The 20,111-nt window shown below is 54.0% G+C and overlaps 1 long non-coding RNA gene across 1 annotated transcript in view; it reads left to right on the forward strand.

The window, feature by feature from the left end:
• LOC112588287 (uncharacterized) overlaps window positions 1-19,261 on the forward strand; it is an 88,875-nt gene extending 69,614 nt beyond the window's left edge. Inside the window, exon 5 of the long non-coding RNA XR_003112740.1 lies at window positions 19,053-19,261. This is a non-coding gene — a long non-coding RNA (uncharacterized LOC112588287). The remainder of the gene's footprint in view (window positions 1-19,052) is intronic.
• Window positions 19,262-20,111: the final 850 nt, after the last annotated feature.

A 20,111-nucleotide genomic window follows, 5' to 3' on the forward strand; every position in this document is an offset into this window, starting at 1 on the left:
GCGCGTTCAATTAGCCCTTGAGTGTCCAATGGGAAAGCTCCATTTCAAGTTTCGTTATCGTCACCCTCGTCGAGATGTTGACCTCGACTGGCCGGATTCGACGAGCGTGCTGGGTTCCACGTAAAGCGCCGCGACGTCACTCACAGAGAGACGAACGCGGATTAATCTCGGTGTTAATTAATACGCACGCGAGATAAAGGACGAGAAGGGGGCTCGAGAGGAGGGAGGGATTTTCAACACGCTCGAGTCAAAGACTCCGCTGCATTTCTTAGTCTCTTGCGAAAAAATATCCCGCTTGTTTCTCGCCTTTTCTCTTCTGGCCGTCGCCAGCTAAGTCGCCAGACCTGTCATTAAAAGGCAGCGGCATTTTCGCGGCAGAGTTACGCTGTGAGGTCGTTGAGCCGGGGAGAGCCGCGGCGGTAACAACGTTTTTCGACTTTGAGCGCGCACAAGGGCGCAAATTAGCTCTTTAAAATAATTCCCGCGTGTTGGCGACCACCAAGGGTAGTCTCATGTCGCGACTCGTTCTTTATGTTGTGTCGCATGGGAGCGCCTTTGTGTCGATACTTCAAAGTGGCGCGCGAGAGAATTCCTACGTTACACACGAAAGTTGCGCGGGCAACCTCCCGACGCGGCATTGTCATCTCGAGAATCTTATTCTCAGTTACTCAAAACTCGCAGCTAATTTACTAAAAGTTGATATATGAACTTGATGTGAAAATTTAGTTACCTCAGTTTCAATATTCTTTAAATCGCGGCGTAATATTGTTTGGGGAAAGAGAAAGAAAAAGAGAGACAAAAGAGTGTCGAAATTATTTTTACCGAGGAAATTAAACGGTTATATGCACTTAGAGTCAAAAAGATCGATTTTTTTTTACATTATCTTAAAGCTTCAAGTTTCGAGAATATATCTTGAGAATTTCGTGTCGATATCTGCAAAAATGGCGAAGTTACAGAGAATTGAGTAAAACGGGATCGAACGTACGAGCGCGTCTCGAATTCAGCTACCTGACGCGGCCAGTAGAACGCTCACGAACACGGTATTCTTCTGTGTTTCTGGAATTCTGGTTTCGGGTCTTTATTGTTCGATGTTCCCCTCTGCTTACGTGGAGAAAGAAAAAAACCGTTAAAATTCAGTGCGGAAGTTGTTGAGCTGGCGAGAAGACAGACTGCGATCGTTTGTAATCAATATTGCTGTATGTACTTTTAATGAAGGTGCTGTCGCGTATTTATTAATAATGCATGCATTAGAAATCAATATTGGTCACAGTCCGGGCGGAGGAGGAAATTTTCCATAACACTTTGAAGAAGGTTTGTACCGTTAAAAGATTAATACGTCGAGTAGACGAGGCGCGGCCGTCTTTCTCGCCATAATGTACGACGGAAGAAAATCGCGAGACACGGCTTAATAATACCGAACGGCGCGTCGCGTCGCGTCGCGTCGCGTTGCGTCGCGTCGCGTTGCGTCGCGACGCACACGCGAGGAAGAGCATTGTCGATTGCATCGGTCGTGTCGGATGCTGAAGTACTAATCAGAAAGCCGCTGTCTCTTAAGATTATTAAAATCGTCAAAGCCTCGGCCTCCTCAAAGGGTTAATTATCCCACGGGCTGTTTATGGCTGGGCGCTGCGCTTCCCTCGCTCGTTAGGGAGCAGACGCGAATAAAGAAAGATGAGCGCATCGACCGCGCGCGGGGACGCGCGCCACGCCGTCGTCGTGATACGTCGCGGAAAAGAGGCTTTCTGCTCGCGAGGCATTGTCGACGGTTAAGTTTCAGATCCGCTCGCTTGATTGGCAAATGACGCGGATCGAACGGAGCGGCGGGACCGAGCGGCCTCTCGCGCTGATCATCCTCGTCTCCCCCGTCGTTATTATCTCACCCATAGTTTTTGTCCGCTTTAATGCAGCCACCGAGTTTCCACGAGACAATTGTAAGTTACGCGTTGGTTGATTTACCGGGGGAAGGATTTTCGACTTGCGTCAGCGACACACTGCTGACGCAAACATTCTTCACAGGATACGCGGGGACGATACCTCGCAAAATCATCAGAGCGAATTCGATCGATAAACGATTCGATTGTTCGGATAGGATAATTGTGCAACTTTCGGCGTCTCGTGACTCCACAAATTTGCTCGCTTCTTGACGACAGCGTACCCTGTTCGCGACGATCACACAGGATGATGGCGCGCATCGTTATCGTTAATGCTGGAATTCTAGCTACATCAAAGCCGCGAGAATATACCCGAGAGAGAGAGAGAGAGAGAGAGAGAGAGAGAGAGAGAGAGAGAGAGGTGGACCACCCGCGACAGAGTGCGGGATCTCCGGGAAATCCGTCTTATCCGGCATTATATCCGTCTTTCCGCCGCGCTCCGGCGAACGCGAGGAAAAGAAACGACCTGACAGAAGGTCGGGTGGAAGGGAGGAGGAGGAGGAGGAGGAGGAGGAGGGAACGGTATGACATATGTACGTCCGTACGAAAACTGGTAAATGGACTGTCCCTCGTCGCAAAAGGGTCAACGAGAACGAGTGAGTGAGCGAGCGAACGCGCGGAGGAAAGAAGCGAAAGGAAGAGAAGAGAAGGGAAGGGTAGGGCGAGAGCGTAACGATATCTGTGCACTTACGCGCCGTTGCGCGAGTGTACTTAGACAAAGTACCTGCTCGCAATCGCTTTAAGAGCGAGAGCATGCCAACTATGAAAGGTGTTAAGAGGCGCTGCGCGAACGGTCTAGTCGCGATAAAGTCGACGTATAAAACCATCATCGTCGCCGCCGCCACCGTCGTCGTCGTGTGTACGGATTAACGGCGAGGGAGCGATGAAGAACAAGAAGAAGAAAAGGGTCGGGGCAAGAGGAAGAAATATCGGGAGAAAGGCCGGCGAGGATGACGCGCGGTCCGCAGGCGCGCGCTTTTAAAAGAGGAGCGACCGCGAGCGCGGTCGCCGCCGCGAGATATGATTCGTGTGACGCATTAAGCGTCTACGCGTATCCGCGAAACGCGCGAAAAATCGCCGATGCTAAATGCGCGCGATTTATGCTACTAGCGAAGGGTTTTAGCCGGCGCGATTCTCCTCTCGACGGTGGCGACGATGACGATGACGATGACGAGGACGAGGACGAGGACGAGGACGGCGGCCGAGAAAGATCTTCCGAGAAGCCGCGTTCTCTCTCTCTCTCTCTCTCTCTCTCTCTCTCTCTCTCTTCCCCTCCCTCTTTATCCTTCTCCCTCCTGATACAACGCCTCTGACAGCCGCGCTTCGTCGTTTCGTCTCCGCGGGATTACTACTCCCCGGCGGAATGGCCGGGGAATGCAGTCGATAAGATTGATTGCGAGAGAGCACGCCGGGGATATTCATAAGTACTTAAATGTCAGGGGCACTCGTGCTGCGACTCGTGCGCCGATTTAATGACGAGGCTTCGATGTTCCTTCTTCTTTTTTGTTCTTCCTGCCTCTTCTCATTTTTTTCTTTTTTTTATTGCCGCCGAGCCCGAGCGATATCTGCTCTTTCTTCTCTCCCTCGCGTTTCTTTCCTCGCTCACCCTTTCTTTCCCTTTCTCAGCGCGACTTCGCGCTCGCGATCACGCCGCATCGGCGACGCAGCGTCTACACCCGCGTCTACCCGCGCATTCGCGCGCATCATTTATCTCCATATCTCGCGCTTCGTCACCGACTGTCGAGCGCTAAAGTGAGGAACTGCAGCGCGAACAAGAAACCCGATTATTACATCGGTGTGAACAACCTGCGGTTTATTTCCAGCGGGCTGCTGCGTGCCGTCGCGCCGTGTACTGCCGCTTGCGCGCGCGCGCGTAATTGATGTAACACGCAAACACCGTTGTGCGGATCTGTGCATTGCGGGAAATTTCGCGACGAATATACGTACGAGTATGGAATTCTTTTTCCGGTCTCGCCGCATTTCCGGCGAGGCCGCTGATCGATTCGCCCCCCGTCCCCCCTCCCCCCTCGCTGTCGCTGATAGAAACGGACACGTTTATACGAGCGCGCGGTGAGCGACGTTAACGAGTCGTCGAATCGTCGTCTGCTCTCTAGACGTATTTTAGTGGGTTTAACGTCGTACTAACCGACCGGCTGGAATTACGAAATTATAGCATTAATGTCTCCTCCTACAGCATTGTTCAACAACGTCGTGCGACGTGCTCGAGGAACGTGTCGTCACGTAGGCGTCGAGACTCGGTCAACGTTCCGTTTTTAGGAAAATCTTCCCACCGATAAATGCCGATAATGTGCCGGGATGAGGCGGAAATGAGCGTTAATCACATATCTTTTCTCGTATCGGAAAGTCATTGACTCCCTTATCTTTCCCAAGTTATTTTCGTTACTCGTCACATTCGTTCAGCCGGTCATTCGTGAGTGATTGCGAAGAGTGTCAGAAAAAGACTCGCTCGTCGGCGAATTTGGACGTTTCCGGGGTAATTTCGCGCTTTTGCGTCGTCCTGTAAACGCGCGCGATCGACGCGCACGGAGAGGAGCGACGCGTTATCGCGACGCGTTAGAGAGACGAGTCGCTCGAAATAACGCTCGCGCGTTCGCCGTACTAAACGCTCCTAAATGAATCGTTAATCGTTAACAGTGCGGCATTATACGGCCCTTACGACGCGCTTATAAACCGGAAATTCGCTGGTCGCCGAACGTTCGTCCATCCGACTGTCCGAATCGTTCGGCAGCCGGTGAAGTCTTCCGGACAATAAAGTCGGTCCCGCTTTATTGCCAAAAGGGACCCCGACGGAAGGCCGGCCGGGGCCCGTTTGTTTCTAACCTGTCATTAAACGCGTACGTTAAACGTGCGCCCTTTTTTTCATTTCGTCCTGCCGACTCTCTCTCTCTCTTTCTCTCTCTCTCTCTCGCCCTCTCTCCATTTTCCCTCTCTTCGTCCTCGAGCGGGATCGCGCCGAGAGGTTGTAAACGGCCGGCCGTATCTCCGATACGGAATGCCGGATACGAACGAAATAGTCCGGATTCCAGGCTTTATTAAGCCCTCGGTTTACGCGAGACATTTCGAGCGTACGGGGCGTGCGGTATCGGAAACAAAGCCCGGGCGCGGGAGTGTGACTTCGTTTTGATGAGCAGCGTAAAAGAGCGAAGGCGATCGGCCGCTGTAAAAAGCGTCACGGTAGCGGCGGCGGCGGCGCTTAATCGTGGCATTTCGTTTAACGAGACGCGCCGTTTCCAGCCCGCTGTCAATCCGTGCCGTTTTCCGTCGAGCGCGATTAACGCGAAACGTCGTTCTCTCCTTTCCTCCCCACCCTTTTCCCTCTCTCTTTCCCAGCGAGTCCTGCGTCGCGGTACACCGAGTAAAATGGCACGTTGACAAGCGGCCGACGATCTAATAACGGAGAAGATCCTCTGCACGCCGACGAGAATGATGAAGGAGAAGAAAGCCCGCGTCTCTCTCTCTCTCTCTTTCTCCCGGACTTTTCTCCGCCGACGATCGATAGCGTGCTCTCACCTTTTCGCGACAACGATTGTCACTCGCGCGATAGGACAGAATAGGATGCCACACGGTCGCTCTATCGGGCCGGCTGCTCTTCGGCGAAAGACTTTTTACGAGCTTCATGAGAAACGTTTAGGCGAACGAACGAACAAACGGTCGCGGCATAGTAATCGTGAGAACCCGCCACACGTTGTCCTTCCACTTTTATGGTTTTATTGGGCCCTTCGGTCCGCCCGGCTAATTCTAATACGTTTTTTCTTGCGTCTCTCCCTCTTTTTCTGTTTCTCACACGCTGAAAACCCTTACTCGGCGATATACGTGCGTGCGTGCGTACGGGCGCGGCTGCTCGCGCCCCGAATAATCGTAAAATTTGATAATTAAATTTAATCGCGCCCCTTTAACGGTCTCACGCCGCTGCCCGTTGCGCCGCATCCTTGCCCCCTCCGCCCCTCCGTCGCGCTCTTTAATGGCGCGATTACCCCGAGCTTTAAAACATATGCTTTATACACCTCGCCGCGGAATGATGATGCGCTATTATAATCCTGACACGTCATTAATTTCGTCAGCGCTCACGATCGCCACCGTGCGCGTATCGGCCAACGCACGAAATCGAGACGACCGTGTGTGTGCGCGCGCGCGCGCGCGCGCGATAAAACGTTCCCCAACTTTGGGATCCTCGATCCGTTGATCGTCGTCGAGAGCAGAGTCCTCCCTCCCTCCCCCTCTTTCTCGGCGGTAGTTTCGCGCGCTCGATATGACGGCGGTTGAATTCGCCATGCGAATTCCGAGGTGCGCGCAATTGAAGTGGTGCAGGAGTGCGAGGCCGACGCTGTAGCTCGTCGGAAATCGCTATCGCGGCCGATTTTCGCGCGCGTCCTTCCAGGCAGTCGGTGTCGGCGCGAATGTGCTTTTAATATCGGGCGAATAGCAGAGCGAATAGAGATCTTAACGAACCGTTTCGTACGGAACCGCACGAATGGGATAATGCATTCGTAATGCACAGTCTCTCAGCTTTTATCTATGCATTCGCAGGCGCCCGCGCGGCGGACAGTAAATAAATGGTTTTACCGAGTCGATGCTCGAGACTTGTTAGAGGAGCGCTCCGCGACGACGGCCACGGCAACTTCCTGCCGCGCGATACGCGGCAGAGAACCGTCGTCGTCGCCGCAGAGAGTAGCAGATAGAGAGCGGATTCTTTCCTCTCCCGTCAATCGTGCCTCACTATCGGCATTCGTGCGCGAACCCTGTGTTAAAGTACACGTCTCTCGTCGCGACGCTCGCGGTATGCGGCGGCAAAGTGCGGCCGCACTATCGCGGCCGTACCGCGACGGTCGTGTTAATCGACGCGCGGCCCGATCTCGGGGAAACGTGCGTCTTAATTCCGCCTAATTAGTCGCGTCCGGTCAGCGACGCACTCTCTGCTTGTCTTCTCTCTCTCTCTCTCTCTCTCTCTCTCCTTCTCTCTCTCTCTCTCTCTCTCTCTCTCTCTCTCCTCTGCGTCGAGTCCACCGCGACGGCGGCGGCGAAACGCTCTTATCCGCGACGCTACTTCGTCGTAATCGCGCGACTCGCTGTGCGCGAGGCCGAAGAGCAGAAGGAGGAGCAGGAGGACAGTGTGTCATCCGGCGTTTTACAGAGGCCAAAGTGCCACCGATACTTTGTCAAACCGCGAGGCCTTATCGCAGCTTAAAAGCCGAGCCGGAGCGCTAACGCCACTCGGTCCGACGGTAATCACGGCTCGGCGTGTAATTTCGCGGAGGATAGCGGAGCGCGCGTGCAGAAACGCGATGGAAACGAAGCCGAGTATCGCTCGGCGATTCTCGGCTTTCTGCATCCTTTTCCCCTTTTTTTGCTCTTTTTTATGGAGATGGAGGGGGAAGAGCGTAGACGGGTCGCCAATTAAAAGCGCGCTTCATGACATGCGGGCTTTTCATGCAACCGAGCGCGCGCGCGCCGGTATTTACGAGCTATTGGGAGGAAGCTGACTAACTACCTTGATTCATTCTCGGCGAAATTTCTCAGCAGACCTCTCCCCTGCCCCCCCCCTCCCTCCCTCCCCCCGCTCGCTCAGTCTCCTGTTCACGTGAAACAAGCTGAAAATTCCGCGAGGCCGGTCATTAAATCTCGTCCTTCGAATTTCCACCCCGCATCGCCGATATCCGACTCGATTGCAGCTCGCGCAACGAAATTGCGTAACCTCGAGGCTTCGTTCTCTTTACCCGGTCCTCTTTTTTTTTTCTCCTTTTTTTTCCTTCACTGTAGTAGGAGTTGTTAAGAGGCACGGCACAATGGGGCGGGAAACAAGAGCCGGCGCGCACATCAAAGTCGCGGAAGTTATGGGGTGGGAATGCCGGTGCATCCGGCGCAGACTGATAATCATCTGTACGAAATACTTTGTAATCGTTAATTACGGCGCAGCCACGGCTTTTCGACGACGGGATCAGGCGTGAGGCGAGCGGCGAGACAGGAAAGCGCGCGCGCGCGGCAAGCAGGGAGGGTGGTGGAGCTCTTTTGCGTTCAGCTATCACAAAGTGGAGTAGAGACACGCGCTTTGGATCGCGACGGGGCATCCTCCTCCGCGCTCGTTCCGGCCCATTACAGCCGAGCAAACCCTTATCCGCCGCCACTTTAGTTTTTCGTAGCGACGGATATCACGGTATATTTCTCATAAGCCGCCGTCGGCACGAACACGCGTGCGTGCGTTATTGCCGGGGGCATTAGCGACGTGCTTAACTGAACCGAGTGCCGCCGCGATCGCGCGAGCGTTTCTTTGCAGCGCGCGACGAGACGAAGCGTCCGCAGACAGACGGCCGCTTTCTTCACTCCCTCCTTCTCTTTTCGTTTCATTCCATTCGTTTTAGTCGTTGGATTTAGTTATTTTATTAGTCGACTGGAAAATCACGCTCGTCCCGTTTGTAACAATTTCGCTCGAATCGGCTCGCAACGCTCATGCCTCGTTATGCCTCGACGTAAGACAATAGGAGAAAAAAATAAAGGAACGAGGGCATTGGAGGGGAGCGCTCGGCGCAAGAAGAGTCGCGCATAAACGACTCGATAATCTCCGACAATTGAGCGGAAGCGATGATCTCTTTCCGTCTCTCTTCCGAGATGGAGAGCCGAGGTGATTTCGCAGGCAACGACCGAGTGCCTCGGCAATATTCAAATGGTCGGTTCCGTCAGGCCTTGACAGACTTCGGTTAGGCCGTATTTCCAAGGCAGGCTGAAATGAGGCGGCGAAAGATTCCGCGAGAACTTCAGCCGGGAGCCCCTGCTCCCGCGAAAACTTCCTTCCGAGGAGGGACGCCCCGCTCTCGGGAACGTTCGGGTAAATGAAGCGCGTTGAGAACGAATCGACCGGCTGAGAGGAGAGAGAGAGATCCTCTGCTAAATATTTGAATGCTCGAGCGAATTCTAAGCGCTCGACCAAGTTGCGAGCGAGCGAGCCGCGTTTTATTGCAGCTCTCTTTTTCTCTCTCTCTCTGTTTCTCTCTGATTCTCTTCCCACCTTTGAGCTCGAGTTAAAGAAGAAGTTTTCTACAGACGAAGGTGTGCGCGAATTCGAGTCGACGTATACACAGCGTGTAATTACGCGAAAAACAGGCGCGAGCGATTGTCCACATGTGTCCTCTCTTTTTCGCTTCTCTCTCTCTCTCTCTCTCTCTCTCTCTCTCTCTCTCTCTCTCTCTCTCTCTCTCGCGATAGCTCCGCACGCGGAATTGAAACTGCGCACGAGGAGCGGAGAGATCCGCGCGACTCGCGCACGAGAGCGAAAAACGAACGCGTCTAATCGGCCTCTCGCGTACACGCGTTGCCCGCTCGATGTTTTCTTGCTCGAATTCCCTCCCTAGTTATTACTCACTGCCGTTGATAATTATTGCGAACTGGTCTTCTCCGCGCCCCGCTCTGCCCCCCGTCTCTCCCGCCGCGTCCGCTTAGCCGACGTATCATGAAAACGGTGCCCAGGCTCGGGCGCAGCTTCCGAGTTTCGCGCTCGCGCGGTAATCGCGATCGCTTCTCGGAAGATTTCGCCCCGTGGCCAAGGCGTGTCGGCCGCCGCCGTCTTCTTCTCTTTCTTCTTATTCTTCTTCCTCGTCGTCGTCGTCGTCGTCGTCGTCGTCGTCGTCGTCGTCGTCGTCGTCGTCGTCGTCGTCGTCGTCGTCATCGTCGTTTCTTCGTTTCTTTGTTTCGTATCGTCCATTAACCGCGAGCGCGCGCGAAACAGGCCGAGGCTCGTGCCGTGCAAGCCGCACCAGGAAATCACGGCGAGTTATCATTACCATCTCGGCAGATTACCGTGGCGGAGAGTGCGTACAACCCCGGCGCTAATAAGAGCACTATAAAAGGGACGACGGGCGAGAGCGGCCGGCTCCCTAGCAAGGGAGAGAAAGAGAGATAGAGAAAGAAGACGGTCCTCTCGGACGGCGAGCCGCGGCGGGCGGGTGGGAGGGGTAGACGTTATAAAATCCGCGCGACCGCAAAAACCGCAGCGTTGCGGCGCTCTAGGTTCAAGTAGCAAGTTCAGTGGCCTTGATAGGTACAGCCACCCATCGGCAGTAGCGGCGGCCACCGGCTCTCTCGTAGCCGACGTGCACGATCGGCGGCTGCCCGTGTTGCCGCGGAAGTTGCGCGATCACGAATCCCCGTGGAAAAAAGTCGCGCTAGTCCGGCCGCGCTTATTTTTCCCCTCCCTCCGCCACCCCCCGTGGGCCGCAGCGTTATATCTTATTTCATCGATCGCGCTCGGTTAGACGTACGTGTGTATCGCCCGGCACAGGAGCGAAATAAATTATCGAGCGAGCGTTACTCTATGATTATCCTTGGTGGTGTCCTTTTTGCGCGCTGTGCGTCTCTCGCTACGAAACGCTCGCGCGCGAGAGAGAAGGAGTGACAGCGAGGAGGCATGCACGTGGACGGAGGGACGGGGAGAAAGATTAGACGACTTTTATTGCGTTATTAAGAAACACAGCGTCGCGCGGTCGGGGGATTATTAGGCTCATTGGGAGATATATTACGCGGCTAATGCCGTGAAACACGAATGCGCGCGGAGCGAGTAACTGTAAACGTGCGATCTCTCTCTCTCTCTCTCTCTCTCCCTCCCTCTCTCCCTCTCTCTCTCTCTCTCTCTCTCTCTCTCTCTCTCTCTCTCTCTCTCTCTCTCTCTCTCTCTCTCTCTCTCTCGTGCGGCCAAATGAACATGTCGGCGCGCAGGTGTGTCTGGTTCTATTCGTTAAGAAAATGGAAAGTGTGTACGCGCGCGCGCATGCCTGCAAACTGTTATACGACAATATTGATTGTCCGCGTATAAAGGGTTTTTGCGATCGCGTGCTCGCGCGTATTCTCTCTCTCTCTCTCTCGCTCTCGCTCTGATACGATCTATCGGGGAGATCGATAGATTTGATCGTGATTGCGCGCGCGCGCACGCGGCAACGGTCGCGCACGAGTGCCGCTGATTGCGTTTTAAAGCGTGTATCTAGCGCGAGAAAAACGATCCGATGCACTATGATTGCCGTCTCTGCATGTTTCTCTCCTTCTCTCTCCCGTCTTCTCTCCCTCTCAAACTCCAACTCCCCCGTCTCTCTCTCTCTCTCTCTCTCTCTCTCTCTTTCCCCCTCTCCCTCTCCCTCCCCGCCGCTCCTCTCTTTCCTTCCCGCTCGTAACGGAGAGTACCCCCCGCGGCTATAGGTCGCCGGGAGATTTATTACCGCGTATCTACGAATTTTGCGCTCCGAAACGCCGGCCATTCGATATTCCCTCGAGCACGCTCGTTATTTGTTGTTGCCCGTGACAAACACTGGCATCTCCCGTCGCATTTCAATAATTCTTACAAACAACGGGCACGGAGATGGAAACGAAACTGCGGTATTATCGTTGCGCGCAACGACATCGAGGAAAATTCAAATCAAGACTGCGCCTGTGTAAATCAGCCCAATTAGCAGCGACGCGATTTCCGGTGCTATCGTATCGTCAGATCGCGCCGAATCCGAATTATCTTCACGCAACACTCTGGCTCTCTCCCTCTCTACTAATCGTGATCGCGATATGTCCGTATCGGGACCCCAAGCGAATTTCCGTCTTAAGCTTAACTTAAGACTCTTCTGTTCTGCGTCGATAGTCGACGCGGTCTCAGGGATCAAGCGCGATCGGATATCTAGACGCGTCTAGTGCACGTTAACGACCGCGTCAGGTGGATCGGGATGAACCATCATCGGGGACGCGTCTCCTACGACCGATGCATATCCGCATGCATCGACCTGGCCGGTGCGCACTCTGGTATAACGTCGTCCGACGTACCGGGCCATACCGCCTGTGAATTAGGGTTAGCTAGCTTCGGGTTATTACGTCATAACAGCATGACCACCTGGAGGCAATTGGCCGTGTCGATGCGACGAGAAACCTGTCGTCCTCCTATTTATTGGCCGTCTGTGATAGCGCGCGCGCGTACGAGGGCGAGCCAGACGGAATTAGAGCGGATATCCGCGCGGTCCAGCCGCGGATGGCGAGTATCGCGGTATTTCGGCCGGTTTCATAGGCACGACGGAATACTAAACAACGTCGCGTCGCAGTCGCAGCCCTATTTGATTCCGCTTCTATTTGATCGGCCGACGCACGGGGACGCATCAAGCCGCAAGCGGCGACCGGCCACCGCCCCGCCCCCCCTCCCCTCCCTGATATTGCCCGGACGCGTAATGGTGCGTTACGTAACGCCGAAGGATTTCAATCTCGCGCGCGATCATTTTCTCCTCGCGGACGTTTACGAGGGCTCCCGCCGAATCTGGTGCAGCGAAACAAGCTAGCGGGCGAGCGAGAGCGAGCGAGCGAGAGCAACGAGCGGATACAACGAGGAGGTGAATTGTAGGTTTAAGTGCGAGCGGTCGGACGGACTGCGATTTAGAGCGCGACATTGAACGACAATAAGAGAGATAAATGATGTAAATAATTTCTCGGTCGACACAATTGATTCGAATCAATTGTCGCGGAGCAGCTTCCGCGTCGCGGAAGAGCGCGCTCGCGGGCGTCTGGCCGCGGGGAATGAAATTTAGCGTCGCGTCGGGAGAACAATAGAACGGAAGGGAACGCTGCTTCGAATATTGTTGCTGCATTTCACTCGCGGTAATACGGCTAACCGAGTTTGTCAACGAGTTCGCGCGTGCACGAAACATTTTTACTTGGCGCACGAGCACGTAATTGCATTCTATGCAGCCGCGTGCTGTGTATCTTTTATCGTGTTATCGAGGCTTTTAGTGCGTTGACAGAGTAATAAGCGTTTAAAAGGATTATTCTGTTCCACGCGATGCGCGTGAGGAATACAAAAAAGATACGAAATCGAAGCGCGCCCGTAACTCGACTCGCGCAGCCAGTCAAGCGCGTCGTCCTTTTTCCACTTTCGCGATAAGGATATCTTGCGCGAGCGCCGCATCGGATGAAGCGTGTATTTCACGCTCATGACGGATACATATCGCCACTTTGCGGCTCGCGCTCGCGCGGCGTTTCAGGGTCGCGAAAAATGCGCTTTCCGCGCATTGGCGGCGTGCGACGAAAGTCGCGAGCGCGTTTCGCGAGCGGACTGCAGAGAGGAGGAGGACGTCGCGATACATGGCGGCGCGCTGCATGTACGTACGTACGTACGTACGTACGTACGTTGAACTTGACGTCGACTATCGATCGCGCGACCACGTGGTGGAGATAAACGACGCGGCGCGATAGTAGAGCCTCATACTTCCGTCACACTTGCCGCTTATCGCTCACAACTTCGTTGCCGTAATACACCTCGCTGATACGAGCTTCGGCCGCGCGCAATCTCGAAAGCCGACACCGGCTTTCGCTGCCTTCGAATCGAGCGGAACTCGTTTTACGGACGCTACAAAGTATACTTATCACTTACGGGCCCAGAGTGCGTCGACCTGTCTCGCGGCCGGGGCGAATCCTCCCGAGAGCTCCGCTCTCGCGGAGATGATTCACCCGCGCTCCTCTGTCAAAAGCCATTCAATTTGCCTCCCGCCGCTCCCCCTCCCACTCGCGATTAATGCAAGACACAAGGTGCAGTGGAACGCGCGCCCGTAAAGACGGCGAGTGCTTGCTCAGATGGAACCATAAAATATGAAATGTATTAGATTGATAAGGCCAAGAGAGACGGAGAGGCCAAGAGAGAGAAAGGGGGGGAGAGAATACGTCGGTCGGTCGCGAAATGCGGATCTCTCCGGAGGGCGAAAATTCGGGGGGGGGGGGAGGGGCCAAGACTGCAGTGGTGGATTTAGCGGACGAGGGGTCCCAAAGCGCGAACAATCGCGCGGAGGAAGGATATTCGTATCTCATTAGAAACGAGATATTCCTTCGTGCGATCGCAATCATATTTTTTAAATGACAGTTTCGCGACGAAAAGCGCGATTTTTCGCATAAACGCGCAATACTTGTGGATTTCGCAGGAATGCGAAAAGAAAGGCAAGTGGAACGCATCTGCAAAGGGACGGAGATAATTTCTTAGGTAATTCTCTGCGATATAATAACCGCGGATTAACAAACTTTAGAAATTTATTCGTTCTTTGTGACGAGCGTCTTTTCACGCTCTTTAGCGTGATTTTGCACCCATTGAGAAATCCGCCACTGGCCGGAGCGCGGTGGAGGCCGGGGGGAGACAGACATGCACACACACACACACACACACATATGCATACATAAACGTATTTACTCGGGCTCAGCATAATATCGCGAGCTTTTATAACCAATAAAAGTTACAGCTGACACTTCTCTTCTCCCTGCGGCGACTGCGATACGCGGCCGAATGCGCGGACACGCTCCTTCGTTCTCGCTCCATCGTCGTCGTCGTCGTCGTCGTCGTCTTTTTCACCGTCCTTCTTGTCGTCGTGTGCGTTCTCCGAGGGCCTCAGAGGGAAGGCTGCACGCGCGGAACGAGGCGATTTATGAGTGACGAGCGACATGGTAACGAGCCTCGCGCGCGATCCGAACAATCGGCGGCTTTGTGCTCGAAGAGCTCTTTGTACCTTCCGCTCACCGCTCCTCCCGGACGATTCTCGCTGGCGTAGCGCGCCTCTTCGCGTGGTCTTAATTTAATTAAGCTGAAAGCTCAACGCCGAAACGTTTCGCACGTTCTTGTTACATCGCGTCGGCAAACTCGTCGGAAAGCGGGAAAGAGAGAGAAAAGGAAAAAGAAAAAGAAAAAACGCGCGCGCGATAGCGGAAATATCCACGACGCGGCGTCTTGCCGACTTGAAGTTTGAAATTTCCGCCCCGCCCCTCTCTCCCACTGTATTAACGAAAGTATAATTCATAATTCATAAGCCGTACTCAACACGGTACTCCGACTTGTACTCGGCGAAATTCACGACGTCTCCGGCCTCGCGAGGCGCGAGTCGGACTTTTCGCGTGATCGGACGATTCGCGTACGCGCAATCCCCGCGTACATATTTCGCCGTGTAATCGCCTTCAAAACAGCGTCCACCACTTACTGCGCACGTGAAGCGCGCGATGCTTAAGGCATCGCACCTCGTTACGGCCGGCCAACGGCTCGCGTCGCGTAATAAACCCTCAGAGGATTAATAAAGAAGCGGGTGATGCGATAAGACACGCGTGCACGCACGCACACGCGGAGCTCGCTCGCTCACGCCACGATCGGCGATGCCCTCTCATTCTCCGACGACGGGAGGCGAGAAGAACGAAGACCATGTTTTCGCGTTGCTGCACCCGCACGAGTCGCCATTGGCAGCCAAACTCTAAATATCAGGACGATAAAGATTTTATGAAGGAAGCCGCGTGAGTCGGAGGGCGGTCTGGCAATTAGAAGTATTTGCCGCGAGGACAGTTAATATCTTTATCCGGATGGCCGATGAGGCATGGGGCGGAGGAGAAAAAATTTTATCGCCGCGGCCGGGAAAGGAGAGCGCGCACGTCGCGAGACGAGCGGAAAGGCCGAGGGGCCAAATAGGGAAGGAGGGCGATAGCGGAGCGCGACGCGAAGTGTCGCATAGACGCGCGGCCCCGGCTATCCGCGCTATCAGAACGCGAGCCACGGCCGCCTCGTTAAAATTACGACCTTATCTTTGCGAAGCAAGAGAGAGAGAGAGAGAGAGAGAGAAAGAGAGAGGAGGGAGCTTCGGGATCGCGTCGCTTCGCGACTCCGTGCCGTTGTGTAGTCATTGGCGGAGAGACCGCGGCACTTCCACGCGATGACTCTCACGACGGGGGAATTTGCTTGTTAATAATCCTCCGAAGATACATTTCTTCAGAAGATAGGTTCTTTTGCGAAAGATAAATTACCTCGGAGGATAAACATTCCCACCGGGCGAGAGTCGGGCGTGTTTTGAAGTTCATTCGTTGAAGGCGAAAGCGCCGCGATGTTTCTTCCATTAGTTGAACGCACTCCGTTGTGCCGCGGAAGGGGGTTACGGAGGATCACGGTAAATATTGCCTCCCCTTCCTCCCCCTCCTCCCTCCGTGAAAACTCCCATGCTCGAGGACGAGTCAGCGGAGGAGACGAGAGGAGCGCGTCTCGCGCTTCGAGCGAGCGGGAGCGCGCTTTTACGATAGTTTTACTGCGCGGAATTAATCAAACGGAATAAAATAACGAGAACGAGAAACGCGCGCGTATACACCTCGAGCGGCGGCGCTCGCGCGACGATGGGATTTATCGTCGCGCGAAGTACCCTCTGTTTACAATTACGCCGGCGCGGCGGACCTTTATTGCTAATAGTCGCGCGAAATTGCGGACGCGCGCTACGCCGCGCTCTACGTGCGGCCACGTCGAGGAAGAGACGAGCTCGCCGCTTTATCGTCGATTATTATCGCGAAATTTGACATTCGCCCCGCCGCGTCGGCGGATGGTCGCGCGATTATTCGCCGAGGACGTGCGACAGTCCCGCTCGCCTCGCTGGCTAACAACGCGCGAGTAGGCGAGTATTGGCTTATGACAGTCCTGGGGAAGAGAGGCGGGAAAAAATCGCGAACAGATATCTGTCTAGTCGAGTAACCGAGACTCGACTGAACGCGCACGCATGGTCGATATCGCCGACTCGGCGGTCCGCCGCGTTTTATTGGCGCTCGTTCTACGAGGTACTACGTGCAATAATTCATACGAGTCTCTTGCGTTAAGATGGCAGCGATATGGGTAATAAAATGCGCGGTGGCAAGAAATGTGATTTTATGATAAATATTAATGTTGCGGCGACGACAGCTCGCCGTGCTCGTAGTCGCGACGACGACGACGACGGCGGCGGCGGCGGCGGCGGCGGCGGCGGCGGCGGCTGCGGGATCAGAGTCCGCGAGATGATGTTAAACGATTGAGGATCCGCATCGGCGTTACTTTCATTGTCCGTGATTAATGGTAAACGTTTCCGCCGCTTTTTACGCGCGACCGCAGAGAGCTGCAGCGCGATGTCAACATCTGCGCTATCAGCCGCGCCGCGGTGTCCCGCGATGTAGGAAGCGACGGAGGTCGATTTACAGTTACGAAGAGACGACGATACGGCGAGGAAACCGGAAACAAGATATTAACGAGGTTGAACGCTTCACTCGCCTGGTGGCACGATTAGAATCGGTCAAATGTGTCGTGCTGAGATAACGGCAGGTTTGGAGGGTGAGAGAAAAAAAATCTCGCTGTCCGTCGTCGTTGAACAAGAGATTAGACGTGCCGCGGTCTACGACGCTGCGCTCGTATAATGTAATTTTCACTCGGAGGATCGGCAAACTCTCGTTTCAGGAAACAATCCTTTCGACGTCGCGCGGAAATAACAGTCTTGGCGGGATTAATATTTGAACGGGATGACCCGCGCGCTCCGCCGTTGATTGCACACACCGTGTACGAGTGGCGCTCACGCCTGAAAGTAATTAAACCGTGAAACGGTCCCGGCGCCGGAGTAAAGTTAGGAAGGTAACGATAGGAAACACCCGTTGAAGGGTTGATAAAGGCCGCGGCGCTAGTTAACGGGAAAACGCTTTATATATCCCGCTCCCCGGAGAATATCCGAAGAAGATAGCGCTTGATATACGATCGCGCAGCCGTATAAATTAACTCGTGGTGACATTTAGATTAATTGTTCCGCGCTCGCGTCGCCCGGGGTATGCTTTTTAGGGGGTAAGGAATCGCGATCATTATTCCGACTGATCTCCCCTGTGCCTGCCCGCCTGCCCGCCTGCTTGCCCAGTGGCTGTACATTCGAGCGAGAGGATTTTTGTGGAGACGTACGCGAGGAATAAATATATCAGCATCTCCGATACGAACGTTCTCGTTCGCACGGAACTCGGCGGCCTCGCGTCGTCGGCGAATATATACGTCTGTAAGTGAGAAATCTCGAGGAAATCAGATAGACAGACTCGTCTGAGGAAAATGCAAAGAATAAGTCAAGCAAAGATCCTCCGCTATTCGCAGTAACGCAAGATATTTGGGGATAACGAAAATTTCGTTGACCTGAGAAAAATATCTCACGTGGTTGAAATATCACAAATTAAAAGAAAAAGTTAAATTTTCTTTACAATTTCAATTTTACCTCCTCCTCTGGCTCGACTCGGTTGTTTGAGCATATTTCGTATGCGCGTGTTTTTGCGTTCTCAGAATCATCGTCAAGAACATGTCGCAATGCTTGGCCACAAGCTGGCTATATCGGGGATCTTCGATTTGATTGCGTCGATTGCGTCGGGGAAGCAAGATCCCCGCGGGCGCCGTACGACAGTGGTATACACGAATACACGAGCCGCGGTCATTAGGGCAAAACGTTCCTTTTGATCTCGTCACGATCGTCGTGTCCCGTAGGAACATCCTGGAAATCGTCGTGTCGTGTCGTGTCGTGTCCGAAGTCCGCTCGCTCCTCTTCTCCATCGTTATTGATATGCGGCGGGTCTTAGGTACGGATAGGGCTGCGGTAAGGCGCCCGCATTGTCCCAACGACCCTCGAGAGAAAACCAGAAGCTGCGAATTATGATAGGGGCCCGGGGGAGCACCCCGGTGTTGTCATTAGTGGCACACGAGGAGCGTAACAACACCGGCGAGTCTCGTCGAGCACGTTTTCGAACTTCCGTTAGCGTAATGCCTCGAGATGGAGGCTTTTGACACGCGGCGAAACATGTTACTTCTCGCGTTACAGCTTGGAGAGGCCCGAAAAGTGAGGCTGCGCAAGAATGCATCCCAGAGAGAAATCACTCTCGTCTCTCGCGTATTGAACCGCGCGAGATTTCCTTTTACGAGCGATTTCGTACGCAGACACGCTCACGTACAACACACTCGTTACTTCCGCTTGGAAATTTAGTCGCGCCGCTTTGCGATCTAAAGTCCACATTTAAGCGTTCGTCGCTCGTTTCTGTTTTTCTTATCGGAAGAGCGGGGAGGGGGGGCGGGGCGAAACGCTCGAGTTTCAGAACACGGAAAAATTATATTTAATTTTAATGAGTATCGAAACGAAGTTTCCGCCCGAGGGTTTCCGCAATCACGTAAACGACGCCAATTACATGTCGAGGCAACCGTCGACGCCGTAATTACCTTTCGGTCCATTTAAAGTTAACGGCAACCCCCCGCTGGATTGCCGCTGCAAAATTTTCATCCTCGTCGAGTCGCGACGTATCTTTCATCTTGGTTCTTTTTTTCTCTCTCTCTTCTCGCAGCGGACGCCGCCAGCCAACCGATGGCGAGGAACAGCAATTTCCTGAGGAATATCCGGATTTACGGGGCTCCTCGAGGATATCGAACAAATTTAGCGCGAAACACGTAACGAACGAGTTCCGTGGCAACGGGCCGGAGGGACGAAAGTGCCGGAGCAGAAGGAGAGAGAGAAGGAGAGGAAGAGAGAAGAACGAGCTACCGCGCACGCATATATACGGTGAGTAGAAAACTTTAACTACCTCACAGCTCATAACCCCGTTATGACCCGCGACACAGTGTATAACGTATCTTCCGCGAGCGAGCGAGCGAGCGCGCACGCACGCGGTGCTCTCTCCCCCTCGTCGCTTATTATTTTCTTGCCTGGGATTCTCCGGGCAAATATTGTCTAGACATTAATGTCCGAGCACTCGCGGCTATCTCAGTTGTGTTATCTCAAGCGAGACACTTTCCGGATTCGAGAACGGCGACTAGAAACGACGACGACGACGACGACGACGACGACGACGACGGTGACGGCTTAAGCCGACCGCGGGCTATGAGAGAGTTGTGGGAGAAAGAGAGGAGAGGAGAGGGAAGGGCGATTTTCCGCCTCGCTATCGGCCCGGCTACCAGACGACAGCCACTTTTGTCGCCGATCTCACGTGTCGCTCTGCGGATCTCTGATTCTCCTCGTAAACCTCAAAGGCGGAGAGATTGCTCGTGGGCGATCCCCTCGGCCTTGCTTGTTATGTCAGCACGGAGGGTTGCGCCTTTCTGCCGACCTCCCCCTGCGTCCTCGTTCAATGGATTTTTTCTCTCCCGATTTTTCTCTCCTCCCTTCTCCCTCTCTCTCTCCCTCTCTCTCTCTCTCTCTCTCTCTCTCTCTCTCTCTCTCTCTCTCTGCGGGCGTCGACCAGATTCCGAGTGCGAGAGTAACAAGCTCCCAGCATCCGAGAATATCTTCCGCAAATTTATTTATGGGCGTCGCGAGGCGGAACGGCGCGCATTGTGTACCGAAGACGGTCTTACACAAGGCGCATCGCTACGTGCCACGTACGACGGCAAACGACGAACTTATTCAT

Source organism: Harpegnathos saltator, unplaced genomic scaffold (genome assembly GCF_003227715.2).
Source record: "Harpegnathos saltator strain DR-91 unplaced genomic scaffold, Hsal_v8.6 scaffold184, whole genome shotgun sequence".
Taxonomy (NCBI): Eukaryota; Metazoa; Arthropoda; class Insecta; order Hymenoptera; family Formicidae; genus Harpegnathos; species Harpegnathos saltator.